This window comes from Pinus tabuliformis, chromosome 2_1, assembly GCF_031772625.1.
Source record: "Pinus tabuliformis cultivar Carrire ecotype Pingquan chromosome 2_1, CPIR1, whole genome shotgun sequence".
Taxonomy (NCBI): Eukaryota; Viridiplantae; Streptophyta; class Pinopsida; order Pinales; family Pinaceae; genus Pinus; species Pinus tabuliformis.
Window position 1 is genome coordinate 25,461,904 of NC_142299.1, and position 10,796 is coordinate 25,472,699.

A 10,796-nucleotide genomic window follows, 5' to 3' on the forward strand; every position below is an offset into this window, starting at 1 on the left:
GGTCAAGACCTCAGAGGAGGCCGAGGCCATTCCTCAACCAAAAACTCAGAGACATTACAGTTCAGGCTTCCTGCCAAATTTACAGTACAGACTACAAAATTTTGTATTTGGGCCCTGACACACTGAAAGAGATTACCAGGACTGATTCCGTCATGCCCTTCATTGACCAAAAAAACAGAAAAGCAACTAGCATAGCCATATTTATAACAAAAAGCAGAATCTATATTGGCATTTGCCACAACCTGTAACAAGAGTATGAACCAGACAGAGACACCTAACCTCAAAATCAACGACACAAAACCAAAATTGCACAGGCCACCCGACAGTGAGGAGACAGGTTTAATCTGCATGCTTTGGTGAATCCGGCGTGTCCCTATCCACCTGGCTGGAAGAAGCTACCCAGGTAACGAAACCGCTTTCATCATATGCCGCTGCGCCACCATCAGGAGTGGTCACCAGATTTAAAATACCACCTGCACTCTGAGACGGCCCACAGGCCAGAATATCGCTCTGAGTCGGATCCACGGGCTGCTGAGGCGTTTCCGAGACATGGGCATCCTCTTGCATGTTGTCCGCTTGGAACACCATCCCTGTCATGTCCCCTTGAAGAACACTGTCTTCCTGAGAGTGGGAGGAGGTAGTTGGAGCCGAGCTGACCTGATTGCTCTCTTCCTCCGCGAGAATGATGGTGATACTTGCTGTCAAAACAGGCCTGTTGAGCCGGCTTTGAAAAGTAAACCTGGAGGTCTGGAATGAATTATTCGGGATAGGCCTAGCTTGTTCCAGAGGCGGAGAAGAAGGGGATGCTGAGGCGATAGGGACAACATTCTGTGGAACAGGACGAGAAGGGCGGCCTCTGTTCCCGGTATGGCTGCCTCTACGAGGGATACCTCGGCGTCGAGGCATACTCAGAAGTGCAAATGGACCGAGAGAGGGATTGAGGCAAAGCAAGCCGATAACAGGAGGAACACAGAGAGTTTCAGGGAGCTTACAAACCCAGGCTAGCAGCCAAATTCGAAATGCCAAGCAGGGGTGCTGAAGCGGTTCTGCTCCACAATAAAAAGAACCAGTAGCTGAGACAGGCGCATTGAACGGATCCATACCAATAAACCAATCTGTCTGCCGATCAACCATGCTCGCATTAATGCCTGACTGCAAGACCAACATTCGAGACTGCTCAGTATTGATTTCACCTGCCCTTAAATCCATTTGCCATCCTACGACGCGTATCATAAGGACCATCAGCCTGCCACTTGCCAGGCCAACTGCCTGTATAGTGCGGCTCCTCATTAATAGCTGTTAATGCCACCCACATCCGGGTATAATAAACTATATATATAAATAAACAATAATATAATAAAATTATAACTAAATAAATAAATAATAATAATATAGAATAAATATAATAAATACCTATCTAAACAAATAGGTTCTTATTAAAAATAATAAGTTATATATATATATATATATATATATATATATATATATATATAAATAAACAATAATATAATAAAATAATAAAATTATAAACAAATAAATAAACAATAACAATTTTTAGTACCTATCTAAATAAATAGGTATTTATTAATTTATTTTATTATAATAAATAAATAATAATATACCTATCTAAACAAATAATATATAATAAATACCTATCTAAATAAATAGGTACTTATTAAAAATAATAATAAATAAATAACAGTTTTTCTTCATTTGAAATATAAATAATAAATTATATATATCTATATATATAAATAAATAAGAATATAATAAAATTATGACCAAATAAATAAACAATAATAATATATAATAAACATAATAAATTCCTATCTAAATAAATAGGTATTTATTAAATTATTTTTATTTATTTATAATAAATAAATAAAAATAAATCAGTAAATAATAATGATAATAAAAATAATAAAAATATTAATAAATAGATAATAAATTTATTTTATTTGAAATGCAAATAATAAATTATATACATATAAATAAACAATTATATAACAAAATTATAACTAAATAAATAAATAATAATAAATATAATAAATACCTATGTAAATATATAAATTAAATAAGTATTAATTAATTTACCATTTATAAGCCGACTACTAATGAAGACAACAACATGCTTTTCAAATAACTATTAATAAGCTCAATAATTTTCACGCTCTCTCTTCTCAAAACAAATCTCATTGCCTTGATGATGGTCAAAACAAATCTCATTGCCTTGATGATGGACTAACTAAGCTAGTCCGAAACGTTGGTTTCAAAACTGTTCACAGGTTCTTCCTCAAAATAAATAGAATATCCCTCTTTAATTACTGTTCTATCTACATTATCATTAAAAATAGAAACAAACCCTTTTACACAATTGGCTTTTATAATTTCATTACAACATTCACATTGTTGATACGAGTTGTCATATGTACCCATTCCAACATGATCACCAACTTTAAAATGTACCCATTCCAACATGATCACCAACTTTAAAATGGACCACATTGATGCCAACTTATTTCCAACAGTTTCATGCACTCAAACCAATGGATACTTTAAATCACTAAGTTTATTTCGAGTCCATGTAACATCGACATACAAAACTCCACAATGATTTATCTTTAATGAGGTAACATCAAGGCCTGGAACTTTACATCTGGGCACCTTTCATGGAATTTCAAGCCTCTATCCAATGGATTCCCTTCCATTTTCAACAAACTGGTTGGGTCAATTATTGCAATTATTGTGAAACCAAGTTCCATGAATATGTTTGCAATTGTTGGGAGCCTTGGTTTGGTGAAAACACTTAACTTAAAACACTATGCCCGTAAGATGAAATTTTGATTTGTTGCAATTTGTGCATTGGAAAATGCCATAGAAAATCACTACGATGGCATTAAGTCTCATCTTAGTTCTGCGATTTGTGGTGAGGTAGTGATAGGCCATTACTCTCTGGACAAAAATTGGGCCGTAAAAACCTCGAATGTCAAATACAGTTTGCTCTCACAAATCACTAAAGAAAATGCGTTGGATTCAACCTTAGTGCTACTATAATTTGGATAAGGCTGATGTGGTATTTCTTTTATCAGACACTGGAATTTAGATGAATAATGAATTTGGACCGCAGGGTAAGAATATAAGATGTAAGATTGATCTTATTTAGAGGATCTCTCGCTGTTAAAGGATCATCCTCCCACTCATCAACACCTCATAATCTAAAACCGTGTTCTTCTCCTGCTTCTCAATAAACACCTTTGTAAGAAAACAAAGTATTAATTTATGGGCAGAGACATCAATGTCCATGGATCTGGAACTAGCTTAGCCTTTGACTGAGTAACTATGCCACTTGTACACGAATTAATGAGATGACCTTGGCAATAGACATTTACCAATTCTGGATGTCATGAGGCCAAGAATAGACACAAAATAGTGATCCTCACTTTGATTTGGTAAGTACCATGAAAATTCCTTGATAGCAATATAAATAGCGCTGGTGAGCTCGACACTCTGCAATAGTTGGAAACCAGATGTCTCTTATGAAAAAGAAAACTATAGGCTGGAAATTCTTCAACCAGTAAAATACACCAAGCCTTTTTGATCATTGGATGGATATCACCATCAATATTAAACCATTTGAAATTCACATTAACCCTTGAAGCAAAATATAGAGCAAGTTCCCACTGGTAAAAGGCCAACCATTGAAGTACAGACTTTTCTTCTGAGTCAATAGCAATATTAACCACAACATCATAGTAGCAATATTAACCACAGCATCATAGTCTTTTATCCCATTAGAATATTCTCCAATTGCATTTCAAAAGGATTCTATGAAGTACAAGCACTCTAAATTTAGCTTATCAAACTCCAAGCCAACATAAAGCTCTCTAATATAAAGCTCTCTAATAGCACCCTTATTATCTCCCAAGAATACACTCTCTAATGTTTATTTTATTTGAAAACATGTTTGCGTGAAAATGAAAATATCTCAATGCCCTATGTGAGAAATACAAAAATGAGCTTATGTTGAATATTTGAATGCATAATAGAGGAAAAAGATTGCAAGCCCAAGCTAGTTGAGTAAGCCAATTTTCACAAAATATATTTTGTAAATCTCCACCATGAAAATGGAATTATGATTGAAGATACAAATTAAGGGATGAGAATCAAAGAAAAGAATTACTGAGATCTTCATTTCTATAATACAAAATCCATGCATGAAGATTACCATGCACAATGTGGTAGTATAAAGCTTAAAGGTGCATGAGTAAGCAACAACTCCACAAACCCTAATACATTTCAAGGAATTATAACTATGATGAGATAGAGCAGGAATAAAAAACCATATATCTTGATGATAGCTAGGTTATCTAAGAATTTGAGCAATTCAAACCACATGAATACTAATTAAAACCTTGAAAAGCAAAGGGGTACCCCCAAAATTGAGGTATACATGTTGAAAAAAATTGGGGTGTGTTGTAGCAGCTACAACAATTGGCGAACCATTGGTAGAATCCAACATCTTTGCCTTCATCCCTTAAATATATTGAGTCTTATTAATGATGCAAATATGTATTGAACTAGATATTTTGAGTACCACTTGAGTTACTTAACCATTTATAGACGTGTCATCCATCTATGTCCTTAGCTAGGCCATGTTATCCTTTACATACTAAACCAAAAGCTCACACATATAACCCTTCAACAATGATACAAAGAACATGATAGAGGGTTTATTGTGTTCAAAACTTAACTTGAGTTTTTGGTTTTTCTCTGTTGTGAGTGAGCGTCTATAACCCTGACGAAGTCACTCATGAAATGAAAAGCATTGCTTCACTACCAATGGGCATCCATAGCCTTGACGAAGTTACTTACATCAACTCTCTGTTCAGGAAGCAATTATCATGCATTTTCCCTTGTTTAATTAACTTTTTTTCTTCTTTGAACTTGGCATTATTTATTAGGGCATTCATTGTGCCAAGGGGGATGATGGATCTCGACTTATTTAATGGGAAAGAGAGTTTGTTTCTTGTTTTGCAGAAACTAAAAGAATTTTTGACTTAGGTTTCTCCCATGCCATATTTCCACATCACATCTTTGATCAACAAGTGGACATTAAAACACAAAAATAAAAATTGTTCAGGACCAAACTAGGGATAGATTTCAAGTTATAGATATAGGTCATATGAACTTATTAGGGTTCCCCACAAGTACCTACTCACATTTTCCTTATTAATAGGTCAAACTCATAAGAAATATTTCTAGGATGTAGTTGAATACCCAGGTTTGCAAGTGATTGCCTCATGAAGCAGCCAACACAACCACACACCACCATTTATGGGATTTCAAGATTAGGGAAAAATGGGTGAAGAATATCTTCTAGGGTTTTATTTGTGTACCAGCGTGGAAAAGGGAAAGTAATGCAAGGAGGCAATACTAATTGTAATAGCGACTGAACAACGTAATGAAAGTATAGAAAGCTAAACGTAAAATAAAAGAAAAGTAGTGTAGGAAATGAATGAAAAATGCAAAATGAAAGAACAATGCAATGCAAGGCAAGAAACAACTGAATGCATAATGAAGCTAATGCAAGCATGAGACTAACTACCAAATAAAATGCATTCAAAACTACTCTAATAAGCAAATAAGTTGAAACTAAACCTAAACCCTAATCTAGCTAAAGAGAAGAGATTTGGCTCATGTGAATTCAAACTTCCTGTGTAGCCACTGAATTTTTTCTTGACCTATAAAGACAAAGATATCAATGATTAGCATCAATACAAAATAATGTACAAATGCAAAGATATTTACTTGTGTAACTTGCACAAAAGGGATGGGTTCACGCTTGTTGGAAAAAGGATTTTCCATAAAGGATTGCTCTAGCTATGAAACAATTTTATCTTGATATATAGAATGATAAACTTGAATATTTTGAAAACCTCTCACAAATGTGAATTCATTTGAATTTTCATTCATACTGAGCACAAGATAAATAAGAGGCCACTTATTTCCAAAAGAGTTTGCTAGAAAGGATTCTTCTAGCCAATCAACAATTATGACTTGATATTCAAAATAATCAGCCTGAAAAACCTGAAAATCATTCAAAGATAAGCATTCATCTTATGCAACTATGACATGAGAAGAATTTAGTGAGGAAGCCCTAATCTGATATTGTTCAGGGATCTCATCAAGAACGTGATGACCTGAAATAACCATCAACGAGAGTTAAAGTGCCTCACTGTCCTGAAAAACCTATGAACCTTCAAGTGGAGGATCATCAAATTTCAATGGGTTCATAAGATCAAGAGATGTGTGCATACAATTATCATCACGTGTGACATAAAAGATCATTATTGAATATATGACAACGTTTAAAATCATCGGTTTGATCATATGTTCCAATATTGACAGACCAATGGTTCAAAACATAAGATTCTTTTAGTATCAAATGAATCAACCAGAGGGATACCATGAATGATATGACTTAGGGAGTTGTCTTGATCCCATGTTGGATGATAAAATTTTGAAGGGTTGGTCAGATCAACAAGAGTATGTGGATAATCATCATCAAATGTATCAGCAATTTCGTTGTTAACGAGATGACTGTTGACAAAGCCGCTGGCTTGATGAAATTCTTGGGTAATATTAGATTGATCATTCAGCACACAAGATTCTCCATTGATTAAGAATGAAGATGAATCAATTGGACGAGTTTCATGAAATAGTTGAGTTATGTGATTTCCTTCCTTGAATACAATGGATTTAAAACCAGAAAAAAGATGGGAAACATTCTTATTATTTTCCTCTTCCAAATGTGGGATAGCACTAACTTTTACCTGATCATAATCTACATCAACAAAATGAGAACCTAGAGGATTTAAAACAATTGTTAGTGTACAAGATTCAACAAACAAATCAGAGTACAAGGAGTAGTGAGTAGAGGTTGATAGAAGATGAAAAGACTCTCTAGAAGAAACATCACTCAAATCTGATTCAAAGTTTGTATCTTCTTGAGTAAGGAGTGGATCAACCTCCATGCTATGGTCTATGGAACTATTTGAACATTCAACATTGTCCAAGACAAGGTCTTGGTCATAGCAAGGAGGTAAAGACAAAGGTATATCATGAGAAGATTGAAGATAACCAAAATAAGTTTGAAATTCATCAACATGATAATCAAGAGAAGGCATACCGATTTCAGCTTGAGCTTGCCCCACTTCAACATGGCTTATTACAACTTATAAAAAAAGAGAAAAATTACTCCTTTTCATGCAAATTTTCTTCATTCCCTCATTCATCAACAACAAATATTTGAATGTTAATACAATAATATATTTCATTGGGCAATTAAGATGAAGGAGGATGAGAGAAGTTAGGGGGAACCATTTCCTTCTCTAAGGCTTGAGATTTCTTTGAATTACATTTGAAAAAGAAACACAAGAAAAAGGAGAAATAAAGTATGGATGATTTATAACTTATGGATCATTAGAAACATCTGATGATAGTTTTTCAATGTGCAGATCATACTTAAGTTGTCTCTTAGAAAGGCCAAGAAAACGTGGAAACTCTCTTATTAAATGATGCTAATCCTTATCTTTCTCAAGAATTTTATAGAAAATATTGAGAAATATCTAAGAAAAATCTTCCATTGATTCATCTGGTCTCATTCTGAGCTCATCAATTTCTTTAAATAATTTTTCAGAACTAGACTCTTCAAAAGTAGACACAAAATCATCTATGAATTTTTTAAAAGAATGAATAGATGGGAGTGGCAAGGTATTACACCATGATTTGATGTGACCTTGAAAAGTAAGAGTGAAAATTATACATATGGCATTGTCATGACGCACATCAATAAATTGAAGGACATGCTTAGATGTAGAGATTTCACCCTCGCCATCAAACTTATTCTTTGACAAGAGATTGATTATCTTGATGGGGACTGAAATACTTTCTCCTTCAGAAAAACAGCCCAAAATTGTAGAAATTCTCATTGTAGATTAACCTAATAATGCAATATAACTAAAGCAAAATACTTTAATCTACTTCTACAATCAAACTTGCAGAAGCTTAATGGATTTGAGCAAGATCAAGCGGAACACATATAACAAGAAGCAGAATCAATGCACATGAAACACAGAAGAATACTCTGGGGAAAGCCTCAGCTAAAAACCCCGCTATTTGTATTGTCATACAAGTGGAAATATATCAGGATTACACAAGGCTTTAGCTCTCATAGTTATCCAGCTGTCAGTACAATCCCTCACTGATGCTCACAGACAAAATAGACTGCTCATATGCCTCCTCCTCTGCCTTCCAAGCTCCTATTTCCTTGCGCAGTTTCTCCTGGGTGATCCAGCTGTTACCAAGTGTAACACTGATCACCCACACTGATCTTACACCCTGTAAAACTGCGCAAATGTCAAGGAATGGATTCCTTCTGCATGCATGAGTTTTCCATATAGGAAAATTCTTGCAACTGATAGTACATTGTCCCTGCCTTTAATCTCAACTGGGTCTTTCTCTGAATAGACATGCATGAGTTATTTATGAGAGAATCTTCAGTTATCTGGAGTACATTGGTTTGATGCATGCATGCATTAACTGACTAAACTCACAATTAGTTCCTCAAAATGTTTGGAACTAATTTAACTGAGCTAACTAATTACAACTCAATTATAATTCATCCTTATCTCCTTAATTAAGGGATAACTGTTGCATGACTTCACAAAGACTTCTAGCTTGAATTTCTCCAACTAATTAATCCAAGATGAATTAATTAATTATTTTTCAAGTAGTTGGTGAGATTAAATTCGAATTTTAATTCAAGGACAAATTAAAATTGGAATATTCTTGTTGCCACATTTCAACACTCCCTCTCAACAAGAAAGGGATTATCTGCCACCCCAATCCTGTCACTGTGGAACTCGAATTTACACTTTGACAATGCCTTTGTCAAAATGTCAGCATCTTGCTCCTCGGTTGATTCAAATATACTGCAACAACATGTTCCTCTTCGTCACACAGTCTCTGAGATGATGATATCGGATGTCGATGTGCTTGAACCTATCATGAAATACTAGATTCTCAGAGAGTTTGAAACAACTCTGATTATTTCAATAGATCACAGTTGGATCCATCCTCTGATCAAACAAACCAACTAGAATTTTCCACATCCAGATGGCCTCACATGCTGCTTGACTTGCAGCCATGTATTCAGCCTCTGCCGAGTTGAGTGCAACCGACCTCTGTTTGCTATTATACCAAGAAACTACAACTGACCCAAGGTTGAAAATTCCTCCTGATGTGCTCTTCCGATCTGATGGACTCCCTGCCTAGTCTGCATCAGTGAAGCCCTATAGCTTCACTCCCTCTGTCTGTCTGTACCATAATCCATACTGAGATATGCCTTTGAGGTATCTCAATACATGCTTTGCCGCCTTCCAAAACATCTTGGTAGGTTGAACCATCGCTTGACTCAGCTGGTTCACAGCATAGCACAAATCTGGTCATGTGTTCACTAAGTACATCAGTGAACCCACAAGCTGCCTATACATAATAGCCTCTACTACTTCTCCTGAAGTAGCATCCTCCTTCCTACAGTTACCTACTAGAGGAGTCTGCATGGGCTTTCACTTATCCATGTGGAATCTCCTGAGTATCTCGTTGGCATACTTTCCCTGAGACACAAACAACTCCCCATCCTTATGCCACACTTCCATGCCAAGGAAGTAGTGCATGAGACCCATGTCTTTCATCTCGAATTCTCTTGCAAGGTCCTCCTTGCAAGACATGATCAACTAATCATCACTTGTCAATATGAGATCATCAACATAAATTACAATGATCAATTACTTATCTTCCACCATGATGTGGTATAGGTTCGCATCCGCTTCACTCTTTGTGAAGCCCAACCCGATGAAGTAGTTGCCGATCCTGGTGTACCAAGCATGAGGTGCTTGCTTCAGCCCGTACAAAGCTCCCTTGAGTCAGCGCTCATGCGACTCATGATCGAAGGTCTTAAAACTTTCCAGATGCTCTATGTAAACCTCTTCTTCAATCTGGCCATTGAGGAATGCAGTCTTCACATCCATCTAATGGATCTTCTAACCCATCTGTGCTGATAGTGCCAACATGGATCTGATAAATGAGTACCTTGCAACAGGTGCAAAAGTCTCATCATATTCAATCCCCTCAACATGAGAAAAGCCATGGGCAACAAATCTTGCCTTATGCTTCTCCACACTACCATCAGCAGCTTGCTTTACCTTGTAAAGCCAACGGGAACTCACAACTGACTTATTCTCCAATCTTGGAACCACATCCCAAACACTGTTATGAACTATGGAGTCATACTCCTCCACCATAGCATCAACCCAAATCGGCTACTTCACTGCTTCCTCAAAGGAAGATGGCTCGGTCTCAAAACATTCCCCAACAAGGGCCATGTATCCAGTGTACCTCTCAGGTGACCTCCTCTGTCTACGCCGAGAAGATGGTTCTCCCACATTCTCTTTCTCATTTGACAACAATCTGTCAGCTTCTCTTGTGCACTTTCATCCATCTCAGGAAGACTCTGCTTGAGTGGACGTCTCCACTCCTGGAATCTCTGCATGTGATTGCTCCGCATCAGTTTGAGGCTCCTCCTCCTTAGGAACCAACAGTTCCTCCACAGCTTGTAGTTAGAGCTCCCTCTCAATGGAAAATCACATGGCCTTCTGCTCATCAAACTTAAGATCTCTAAGAACAACTGTCCTCCGACTGGTAGGCAAGTACACCTGATAATTGTGGGGTGTATT